The sequence below is a fragment of the Panulirus ornatus genome, chromosome 46, assembly GCF_036320965.1.
Source record: "Panulirus ornatus isolate Po-2019 chromosome 46, ASM3632096v1, whole genome shotgun sequence".
NCBI lineage: Eukaryota > Metazoa > Arthropoda > Malacostraca > Decapoda > Palinuridae > Panulirus > Panulirus ornatus.
The window spans coordinates 39,846,614-39,859,148 of record NC_092269.1 but is presented as its reverse complement, the minus strand read 5'-3'; the positions used below and the strand labels follow the sequence as shown (position 1 = coordinate 39,859,148).

The window sequence follows — 12,535 nt, the reverse complement described above, 5'->3', positions numbered from 1 at the left end:
ACCTGAGTTTCGATTATGGAACAGGAGGGAATGACTCTATGGTCTTGATAATGACAACACCTGTAGGAGGCGTCTGTACTGAACGTTGGTGAGTGAGGAGTTTCTACCTCCCTCTCCCACTCAACCAACTCTTTCTCCCCCGTCTACCATTCACTCCTCCTCCCTCCTCTCCTGTACCGACCGACCCACCCACAACTTGACCTATTGTCTGATTAACTTCATCATCAGTGTCATGTGGTCAGCTACACTACTGCGAAGGAGTGGACCCGCTTGCTATCATGATCACGTGGCCATTAAGGTTGTACCTTCGCCCTTTGTCATCATAAGTCATTTACTTTGACTCTGTATTTTTAACTCTTTTCTCATTACTGCCATGATAACGGAATAGCTTTTCTAACCGCGGTTCTAAAATTTCTCCGAAAAACAATTGAAATCTGAAATAAGTGATGAAACATGACGTTGTTCACCGAAAAGATGAAATGCAACTACGACTTTTCGTGGAATTTGTTTTGGTTGATGGACCACACAGGAGAAAATGGATCTTTGAAGTTGTTATTGGATTATTGAGGTGGGAAAGTACCTACCACTTCCCTACCACAGGTGCTGTGTCCCGACATTTGACTACCACACAGCCATGGTTGGGCATATGCCATCCACGCACACGTCTCTCTCTCTCTCTCTCTCTCTCTCTCTCTCTCTCTCTCTATTCAGTGCAGGAAATGGAGAAAGGTTAGGTGACTTTCTTAATTAACCATTGACCACAAAAAAATTGCCGTTACGACATTACCACCTCACTAGACCAGCAGCTAAAAGAATACTCATCACAGGGACCAAATAGAGTATCAACGTACTGGTTTACAAAGAAAAGACAAAGAAGGAAATAATCCGTGATGTTACTATTGAGACGAGAGCAGCAGCAGCAGAGACGAGGTACATAAGTTTTCATATGTATCACAAGTATACACAGGAGGAGCTGACCCTCTGCCAATGCAGTTTAGACCAGTATAGATTTGTACCGGGTAAAATGACCCTCGATGCTCTATCAACCCACAACATTTGTGAAACATGTATGCAATGATTGAGACTGTATACTGGTCCTGTGACTGAGGGAATATGCCAAATGATTTTTAAAGAAGTAATGAAACAAAAATTTAACGTAGACAAGGAAGACGGAACGATATTACCTGGATACTCTGCCTTGGGAGAGGGGAGAATGACCTGACTGACAGGTTATCAGGTAAAGCTGGAGTCGCACAAGGACGCATTATGTCGCCTTGATTGTTTAACATATGCAGGTGTAGGTCAGTGAGACTCTATGTAGCCGGTAGTGGCAGAGGTAAGTATGTACCTCTAGGGGGAGGTGTAGAACTGTACGGTGTAAGACGAAGGTGAAGACGTTCCTCTATTAGGGAGAGAGTCAGAAGATGCGTCAGCAGCAGAGTTACTAGCAGTGAAGGGGTATATGCGTGTGCTTGCTTCTTAGAAAGGAAAAGCGAAATTCCATTGTGTGACGAAGTGAAGTCGAAGTGCGAGTTGGTTGGATGGCAGGAGAGGTCGTGTCCTGGACCAGACAAGGATAACAGACACTGACATGCCAGAGAGGGTGTGTTGCAAGGCGGCCAGTGGTTAAGAGCGTTAGATGAATAGGAAAAGTGAGGCGTGTGAGCGGTGAGGTGTGTCGGGAGTGGTGCAACCCGGGCTGTTGTGGCCTGGTAAGTGGTGGTGGGCCCACGTAGGAGGACTGGCGGCTGAGATGGATCGTCTGCTGGTGTGGGTGAGGTTGTGTAGACGTGCAGGGTTCCTTGCCTATCATCCAGTGACACCCTTTTGCTCCGGAGTCTCTCATGAACCACCATCCATCTGTCGTCCAGAGTGGACAGATAGGCTTGCCCTTTCCTCTTCATAACTCGTTCAGTTATGGCGCCATTCTTTTGTCGTTCCTTTGGGCCCTTTCCCAGTTCTTCCGTGGGACCGACCCTTCAGATGAGATCAGACTGTTGTGGCGTATTGCAGCGTCGGACCAAATCTTACGTCGTAAATTGCTTTCCAAAACGTCTCGTTTGAAGGCAGTTTTCATGCTGACTTAACAAAAGTTATCAGCTTTTACGGCCTCGTAATCCTTATATATCTTGATTTCTCTTGGTATTTTGCCGAACCTCCTCCTGAGCTATACTGGCCTGTAATTCACGATTGCGTCTCCATCATATTCTTGTGTGCTGGTAGCACCTTTTCTCTCTACCAGTCTCTTAGACTATTGCTCTGGTTGGCAGACGTCTTGAGCAACACAAGAAGTTTGGCCTAGAATCTCGGCTCATCCCTCTCTCTACAGATGATGACGAACCATCCAGTGTGTGTGAGGATTGTTGTGGGTCTACGTCCCCAGGACTAGAGCCTCATTAATATCTTCAAAGGAATCTTCCTATGGCGAGTCTGGTATTAATGGTGCCTCTGGGTCTTCCTGTAGAAACCCAACCTCAGGCTATCTATGCAGCGCCTCAACACGTCGCCACCACACCTTACCTCTGCTCCTTCACACGTCACATGTCTCGTCTGTACCATCGTCTTATTCCGTCCTTCGCCGTCTGTTTGTTTATGAACAGTTTTACAGAAAAAGTTTAGGTTGTTCATTTTGACCTTTTTTTTTTTATATATATATAAATCTTTCGTGCCTCACTGTCCGTCCTCCTTTATTATGGTATGTTAATATACTTTGGCATATTCATTTTGAAAATGTGCCAGTATCATGACAAAGTGATACACTGTATGCACGTAATCGGGGGGAGAGAGAGAGAGAGAGAGAGAGAGAGAGAGAGAGAGAGAGAGAGAGAGAGAGAGAGAGAGAGAGAGAGAGAATATGCAGATATGGCTAAGAGAATTGATGCATACACACACGTACACATTTGAACACACCTTCATATACAAACCTATATGGTTACATTTACACAAGTTCATACATACATACATGAATACATACATACATACATACATACATACATACATACATACATACATACATACATACATGAATACATACATACATGAATACATACGTACATACATGTTGGCAGACTGCAACAGATTAACTTAAGCATGTTTACTTCCAGTCTGGTAATTTCCTCAGAATCGCATTAACAAACTTTCTGATTTATAGATCAGCCAAAATCCTGAAAGATAAACAATTGTTTGTAGAAATATGGATTATGGAGGAAAGCATAGATTATAGACGGAAACTTAGAATTAGATTTTGTAGGACTGGTGAAGATAACCACGATAACTGGTAACTGTCTCCCAGAGACATCCTGCTAACCAAGTTATTCTCTCTCGTCTTTAACGACCACAACGACAAGCCTTTTAGAATGCTCTCACGTAGCTTTCAAGTGTAGAGACGTACCTAAGATCGCTGTGACTTAGCTCTGTCTGGGTTAAGCTTCCGAGGATCAAAGACGCCAGTGTTCTTGATGGTATTGTTGTCGACGGTTGGCTCACTGCTGACGTCACTGCGCAGGAGGCAAGCGCAGTGGCCAGAGTTTGTGTAACGGTTAGTGGAACACTGTAGACGGGATGTGTGTGTGTGTGTGTGTGTAATGATTATGATGCTAATGATGGAGTTTAGTGTGGTGAGGGTAGGAAAGCGTGTAGACGATTTAAAGAAAACCTTTCCATGTGACTAAGGAGACTCAAATATGTTAGACTTGGACTTGCGTTTATGTATTTACAAGGTTTGTTCTAAAACGAGTCTAACCACCTTGGTGCAGTGGTCTATATGTTGACAATCCTTTTGAAGAAGAGAACTTCGTCCCGTTCGAATTACGTCGTTTACCCACGAGTTTGTGCCTATCATTATGAGGGAAATCAGACGGATTTTACTCGTAGTTAAATAACTTCTTAGTTCAAGAGTATTAAAAGTCTTTGGTAATTTTCAACTCCTGTATTAGAACGCCTCTTAACCCGTTTTCTAAGCTAAATAAATCTAATTCTAGCCGGATTTCAGTTGTTTCTCGATCCACGAATTATCGTGGTTGCTCGCCGCTGTTCTCTTTCCTTCATCTCTATCCTTTTTGAAGTGTGACCAGCTCTGTAGACAGTGCTCAGGGTGTAGACACATTGATAAATTATGAGAGAGGATTGTTTCCTTGATTTCGCACGCCCTGCTTATGAATCCAAGAATTCTATTTGCCTTTTTTTATTGCTTGTGTGCTGATTATTGGCCATTAGGTCACCAGTGATTATTACCCTCAAGTCTCTCTCCTCTCAGTTACCCTTTGTGGCTCAACAGAATTGATGCTAAAACTCGCCTTCTTGTTTATCCTGCTGATGTGTAAAACTTTTCCATTCGCTGCTGGTGAGCCAAGTTTGTTAGTTTGAAGTTGATGTTTCTCCCAACGTGATATCCTCTGCAAGTTTTGATATCTTGCAATGCAGACCTTTATAAGTGTCATTGATATATATGAAGGAGAGAGATCTGCTCCCTAGACTAATCTGTGCGACACACCACTGGTTACGTCTGTTTATTCTAAGAACTTACTCTTTGTTTTCGGCCAGTCAGCCACCTTTCCGAACCACAGAAGCACAAACTCATCTGTACCAAGTGAAAGTTTTTTATATTTTTTTTGCTGGTAATCTTTGGTGGAGGAATGTCGTGATGGCCTTCTGTAAGTCCCGGTAGATGACCTCTGTTGCTTTGCTTTCGTGAGACATGCTCATTGTGTCGGTGGAAGAAATCCAGCAATCTGTCATACATGAATAATTCCGTGCGAAACTATTCCGACGATTTTACATATTCAGTACATATTCAGTACACTCAGACAAAGGCCAACACACGCCTTTTCCTTCAGGCACATGGAGGCTGGGCCAGTTGGTGGGTAAGGCTGCACAGGATCCATGTTTGACTTCCGTTCTGCTTCCCTGGCTTGCAGAAGGCAATGGAACCTTGGCTGATGGTTGACGTGGGAGTAGATGAAGGCCACGCGGACTTCCTCCGCCACACCACCCTGCAGCTAACCACAGCTTATTACGGAAGCTGTTCGTGGAAAGCCGCCTCCGCCTTTACAGCTTATTACGGAAGCTTTTCGTGGGAAGCCGCCTCCCCTTTACAGCTTATTACGGAAAATTCCGCTGACAAAGTTCACCTTTTACATCCAGGACCATCTACCCATAGTTCGGCCATAGATTTGGTTATATACACATAGAGTAGAATTTACTGTCTAGCAGAGATTTGTACACACTACACGATACGTACACCCTGCACGATATGTACACACTGCACGATACGTACACCCTGCACGATATGTACACACTGCACGATACGTACACCCTGCATGATATGTACACATTACACGATATGTACACCCTGCACGATATGTACACATTACACGATATGTACACCCTGCACACACGGAGACACAGGCTGGTTGGTTGTTAGGGAGGAGCTCTGCTCTGGTGTTCAGTCCACGTACACAAGCCTTGGGTGTTGGTAAGTGTCGAACGGACACGATAGTGTTCTGCTGGTCTGAGTGGAACCCATTGATACCAGACTGATTATGCAGACGTAGGTCCCCAGTCATGTACACGTACATACACGTATAAAATGTGTATATGTATATACTCATACATACGAGCGTAAACAGTTCCATATAAGTCCAGCCATAGAGACATACATCGGAACTTTGATTCAGGTACACACGCCTGCTGCACCTGTACACAAGCTGCCAGATGGCAAGTGGACGACATACAGTTGTCATCAGGCGTCTCAATCAGTACCTCCCGTGGGCTGGAGGAGGATGGTGTTGCTTGGTGACGGTATTGCCCGCCAGCAGTGTCCAGTGGGAGGGTGCAGGTGTTGCAATGTCCAGTGGAAGGGTGCAGGTGTTACAGTGTCCAGAGGGTAGGGTGCAGGTGTTGCAGTGTCCAGTGGGAGGGTGCAGGTGTTACAGTGTCCAGAGGGTAGGGTGCAGGTGTTGCAGTGTCCAGTGGGAGGGTGCAGGTGTTACAGTGTCCAGAGGGTAGGGTGCAGGTGTTGCAGTGTCCAGTAGGAGGGTGCAGGTGTTGCAGTGTCCTGTGGGAGGTTGCAGGTGTTGCAGTGTCCAGAGGGTAGGGTGCAGGTGTTGCAGTGTCCAGAGGGTAGGGTGCAGGTGTTGCAGTGTCCATTGGGAGGGTGCAGGTGTTGCAGTGTCCAGTGGGAGGGTGCAGGTGTTACAGTGTCCAGAGGGTAGGGTGCAGGTGTTGCAGTGTCCAGTGGGAGGTTGCAGGTGTTGCAGTGTCCTGTGGGAGGTTGCAGGTGTTGCAGTGTCCAGTGGGAGGGTGCAGGTGTTGCAGTGTCCAGAGGGTAGGGTGCAGGTGTTGCAGTGTCCAGTGGGAGGGTGCAGGTGTTGCAGTGTCCAGAGGGTAGGGTGCAGGTGTTGCAGTGTCCAGTGGGAGGGTGCAGGTGTTGCAGTGTCCAGAGGGTAGGGTGCAGGTGTTGCAGTGTCCAGTGGGAGGGTGCAGGTGTTGCAGTGGGTAGGGTGCAGGTGTTGCAGTGTCCAGGATGAGGGTGCAGTGTCCAGTGGGAGGGTGCAGGTGTTGCAGTGGGAGGGTGCAGGTGTTGCAGTGGGTAGGGTGCAGGTGTTGTAGGAAAGCTTGACGACGGCTGACACATGCTCAGGAACCGGATTAACGACCCTTGTAACTCGTATAGAAGCGTACCGACGGAAACAGCGCGCCACCATCGCGCCATGTTGATGGAAATATAGCCAAGGATCGCGCCTGGCCGAGCTGGCTGCCTTACGCAAGCTCATGTTTTGAAGTCTGTCAGCTTAAGGTGGAGGGAAAGTAATGATACTTCGTCTGGTACTTAAGGCTTCGGCTGTGTGGCCTTAAGGTGGATTTCTCCCACGTCTCGAAAGATGGAAGTTACCTATATCGTCGGTGTACCGAAGCCTGAGATTAGCTCGTAGCTTAGTTGATTAACTCCTCCTCCAGGCGCCACAAGAGGTTGCCAAAGCGGCCACTGTTGTAACTTTTATATTCCCTCAGCTTTTGATCTTCCGTTGCTGGATACCTCATTGTTCAGCGCCGGAAGAAAACGAAAGAATGTCTTCGTTTGGCTTTTAATTAGATGTGTTAATGTGGCGGCGGAGGTGTGGTCTCAAGCTTAATGTACCCTATTATGGTGTCTCTCTCTCTCTCTCTCTCTCTCTCTCTCTCTCTCTCTCTCTCTCTCTCTCTCTCTCTCTCTCTCTCTCTCTATCTCTCTCTCTATGTCTCTCTCTCTATGTCTCTCTCTCTCTCTCTCTCTCTCTCTCTCTCTCTCTCTCTCTCTCTCTCTCTCTCTCTCTCTCTCTCTCTCTCTCACACACACACACACACACACACACACACACACACACACACACACACACATCTGTAGCAGCCAGGGAAAGTTTGAAAAGTTAGAGCAGTGTCCCCAACTAAGAATCTCTCCATTGGATGTTCTTAGCAGTAATCACGTAATTAAACACACACACACACACACACACACACACACACACACACACGCACGGCAGGAAATAAGCTTTAAGATTCTTTGGTAAAAATAACTTGGTAGTTGGGAACGCACCTAACCACCACAGTGTCCTGCATTAATAGAACAAGGTAAGAGAAACTGTCGGCCGGCAGTGGTCAGAATAACGTCCAAGTAAATAGAGAAGAAAATGATAGAAAGTTGTTCACGTCACACGTAAGGAACGGGCGGAGACCACTACACCACGGGAGCCCCATGAATGACAATATGCTTCTCAGGTTTGATCACGGCACTTCAAGAAGCGCAAAGAATAGAGAAGATCTGGAGGAAGCGATCCAGATGATTTCATCTTGATATTAAGAAAGCTAAAGTACAGAGATGGACAGCGGGCTTTAAATCGCTGACCTTGGAAGAGAGAGGAGTGAGGGGTGACCTGTTCACAGCCTTTTTAACTTTTTAACGCAGGTCGATAACGTAGAATGAACTGTTCCTCCAGGGACGCAGGAACAGAGCAACCAGAGAACATAACAGGGAATTAAGCTAGTAGAACACTTTGTAGTGTACGAGTGGTGGATGAATGGAAGAGAATGACTGAGGACATGGTTGCTGTAGACTGCATGTGTGAGTGTCTGAGGGTGTCCGGTAGAGATTGCTCACGAGATGTGGCCCACGAGTGTAGGTACGCCCTCCCTGTACAGCACAGGGTCGTGGTCACTAATGCGTCTGAGTCGTGGCTGTGCCACAAGAGCAGGTCAGTATCTCAGGGTTGTACTCTCGGATGGTTGTTGCACGAGGCCTGACATGACCCAGTCTGTCGCCTGGTGGTTTGGGTTGACTGTCGTATAGAAATGACGAAACACATCATTCGCCGAAGTGAATTCTCTGGATACGGCGTGAGAAAGGTTCTGGAGTGGAACCATTCCTGGAATTTTTATCCTCTACCGTGATATTAATAACCTGAGGACGACCATATTTCATGGGTCAGGTAAAATTTCATTCCGGCCAAGTCTCCCGCTGCCTTTCACGATAATTCGTTTTCTATTTCTTGCAAAATCTTACACATTTATTGACGTGGTCGGTCATTACGATTTTTTTCCCCCTTAACCCCTTGAAGACGTCGTCGCGACCCTTGGAGGTAAACATTATGACCCTTAGGTATAATGGGTTGACCTTTAACTTGACCCTTGAAACTCGTACTCAAGAATCGTAACGTCGCTTTCAAGAGGCGCACATCATGGGCTTGATGGCAGGGGCGTGAGGCTACTGGATGGGAGAAAGTCGTACCTTCAGGAACGTCCCCTGTCTGTACTGAGTGGGGAGGAGGGAGGTCTTGTCTGTACTGAGTGGGGAGGAGGGAGGTCTTGTCTGTACTGTGTGGGGAGGAGGGAGGTCTTGTCTGTACTGTGTGGGGAGGAGGGAGGTCTTGTCTGTACTGAGTGGGGAGGAGGGAGGTCTTGTCTGTACTGTGTGGGGAGGAGGGAGGTCTTGTCTGTACTGTGTGGGGAGGAGGGAGGTCTTGTCTGTACTGAGTGGGGAGGAGGGAGGTCTTGTGTGTACTATGTGGGGAGGGAGGGAGGTCTTGTCTGTACTGTGTGGGGAGGGAGGGAGGTCTTGTCTGTACTGTGTGGGGAGGGAGGGAGGTCTACACTCGTGAGGGCTCCGTCTCTTGTATGGTACGGGAAGCGGGTTATCTACCCGAGAGGCTTCATCTCTTGTACTGTGCGGGGGAGGGAGTTGTACATTCGTGAGGGCCCCCCCCCCCTCCCATCTCTTGTATTGATTGGGGGAGAGAGATCTGTACTCGCGAGGCTCCATCTTGTGCACTGGGTGGGGCAGGGGGAGCTGTACATTCGTGATATATGGAAATCATTTATTATGGTGTAACGTTTATAGTCTATGAGCTCCATCTTGGATTTCTTTAGTGGTCGGGATGCGTACAGGAGTTAACCTGTTAACTTGGCTACAATGGTTAGTAAATCCCAGTTGTTAAGACCATCTCCCAGGTTTCAGCTGGTCTGAGGCCTGATGTTATAACAACACAGATATGACCAGCATCGTCTGGTAGTGCAGTACACACTGGATAACTAGACCTTGCCTGCCTGGCTGCCTGCCTGCCTGCCTGCCTGGTTGGCTGGCTGCCTGGCTGGTTGGCTGGCTGGCTGGCTACATGCCTGCCTGGCTGGATGGCTGGCTGCCTGGCTGCCTGCCTGCCTGCCTGGTTGGCTGCCTGGCTGGCTTTGCAGATGGTGACGTTACCCTTGAACCCTGGTAACCACCACCTGACCAACGGCCAGAGAACAAGTTGAGTGTTGCTGGCGTCCCCTACAGTCACCCTCTGGGACTGACAACACGTTCTCTTAGGAGACATCCGCAGCTCGTGTCAGATCGACTCCCGTGTATGATGTTTGTGTGTAGATATGTTGAACAGGAAGGCATTGGCCCCCCAGAGTTACAGCAGGATGATGAAGCAAAAGATGACTTGTATGTTGTCGCTGTTATATTAATGACTTGTTACAAGTTCCAGCTGACTTGTTACAGGCTCCAGCTGACTTGTTACAGTGTTCTACTCACGTTGTGACAGTCGGTCCAATTTTCCACAAGTGTGGTCTCGTGTTTTCCAGTTATCCACTTATGTGGTCTTAGACGTTCCAGTTTTCTAGTGATGAGCTGCTAACTGTTTCTATATAAGGGAGCATAACGACACTGCAAACAAGCACGTAAGTAACGAGTGTACAGAAGATGCAGGTCAAACAGCAAGGAAACGGAGGATACGTCGTCAGGCACTGTCATATGACTACATCATCTGGTCTGAGTGACTCTATGTACGCGGGAAATAGCGATCAAGTATAAAAAGAAAGAATATATATATTCCAGTACAGTTTTGACGCAAGTGTACAAGTGTATCGTTATAATTGAGCGTGTTACAGGATACTATGCATTCACTGGAAGGGATACGGTTTGTAATGACGTCATCTCACGTAACAACAGAAGACCTTCTGCCCAGAATCTATCGTGCTGGAGTGAAGGTACACACCAGCCTTGAGGTGAGGTCTTCTTCAGGAGGAGTTGAGGCTGATTCTCGAGTGTCTCTGCACATCTGCACATCCTCATGTTACACGATACCAGACAAAACTTCCAACTTACAAAGACGAGTTAGAAACACAGCTCGTTAAACTCATAATCTGGAGCTTCTCATAAGTTTCTGAGATTATGAGAAAACAAGAACAGTTCCAGGGGGATGACTATGGTCCAAAGTTTTCAAATCCACTACGTTTGCCCCACCACCACCACCACCATGGCCGGCCACAGTTCCCCTACGGTTTGATAATCACCAACGACACGAGAGTACTACATCCACTGAGTTTGTCTTGCACAAAGTTCCAGACGTAGGAACAAGACGGTGTTCTTAAAGCCACTGGTTTCCAAACACACACTGGATCCTACCTTCGTTGTCATCCCCGATCACTATAAATACTGACATCTACACTTCCAGTCGGGGCGTCTGTGGTCACCTGGAGCGCGATGAGTAATGTCATGACCGACGAATATTTTGATTTCATCGCACTCTGGATGCGTGACACATTGACACTAGCTAGTGTGGCCGCCGCACGTCAAGCAACCTTCGCTAGATATTATTGAAATCCAGACCGAGTGAAATCCCCAGACCCACCTTACTCTTCCAGGTTCCTCGACACACTGAGGCAGGACGGGTCCAAGACCCTTTCCTTGGAGGGTGGGCCCTCAAGACACGGGACGGGCGGACCTCTCCTCACCACTCCACCTTTCTAACCCATATTAACTGGAGGTTCGAGCACTCTGACCTGGATATGACGTCGTTGGGGTGGCGTGTGTGTGTGTGTGTTGTTGGTGGTGCACCAGCTGGCCCCCCTCTCGCATGGCCTCTGTGTAATCCTGGCCTGGCAGTATGTGACCCACTCAGGTTTTTGTCATTGTTTGGAAATCAAAATTTTTTCCCCATGCAACTGTTTTAGCATGACGCCATACGGTAACCAGCTCAACACCGTGAATGAGTAAGGGTCATTTTCCCGAATGACTTTGCCCGCCTTTCTAGTGTACCCATTTTCTTTTAACAGAAAGACCTGAAAGACGAGTTTATCTTGTAAAACAGCAGCAAGCGGACCTTGCGTGACTTTTCACTTGTCTCGCCTCTGAAAGACTGCGAGAGAAAGGTGTGTGGGGCGATTGTTCCAGGAGACGAATGTGTTATGTTGGTGGAGGAGGAGGAGGAGGTGTGGTGTTGAGGGGGTTACGATGTTGTCTGGTAATTACTATTTGTGTTACGGGAAGGGTTTTGCGCTTGTGTTGCCCCGTCTCATAACCTTGTACATATGCCCCATGTCTTTGCTTCTGTGTACACACACACACACACACACACACACACACACAAACAAACAAACACACACCTTACCGTAAGCAAGGTACCCATTTATCGACCCTCCCCGAGGGAGGATGAACACTTAGGTGTGGCCCGACTGCCACGCCCTGCAATCGAACCCAAGCTGGTCCCACCCCGGGCGGGCCCGTGCTGACTCATGGTCACTAACGCTAACCATTATACCACTGAGGGCCCGTGTGTGTGTGTGTGTGTGTGTGTGTGTGTGTGTGTGTGTGCGCGCGCGTGTGTGTGTGTGTGTAGAGGTTGATGAGAGGGTGTTGCATAGTATGTCGGGAAGGTATAGTGTTGCCGGAGTGTGTTGACGGGGTGGAGGTATAGTGTTGCCGGAGTGTGTTGACGGGGTAGAGGTACAGTGTTGCCGGAGGGGACGGGTGAGTGTAGCAAGGGTTTTGACCCTCACTCTAGTGAAGGGGGTTCGAGACCTGCATATCACATTCGATAATGTGAGGTCTGGTGAAGACAGTGTCATGCCAGAAGGCAAGCCACAACACGTGTACACAGAGGTGAACTTAGTTACAGTTGCATAGTGGTTATAATACTAAGCTGCAAGTTGAAGGTTGAGAGGATTCAAGTTGAACTGGCGTCGAAGTGAGAGATTGACGGCATCAAGTTGACCCCGGGGACACGGCTGACCCCGGGGA

At 47.8% G+C, this 12,535-nt stretch overlaps 1 protein-coding gene across 1 annotated transcript in view; it reads left to right on the top strand.

Annotated features, from left to right (window-relative positions):
* dtn (transmembrane protein 132C dtn) overlaps nucleotides 1-12,535 on the top strand; it is a 175,146-nt gene that overhangs the window by 15,284 nt on the left and 147,327 nt on the right. The window lies entirely within an intron of this gene.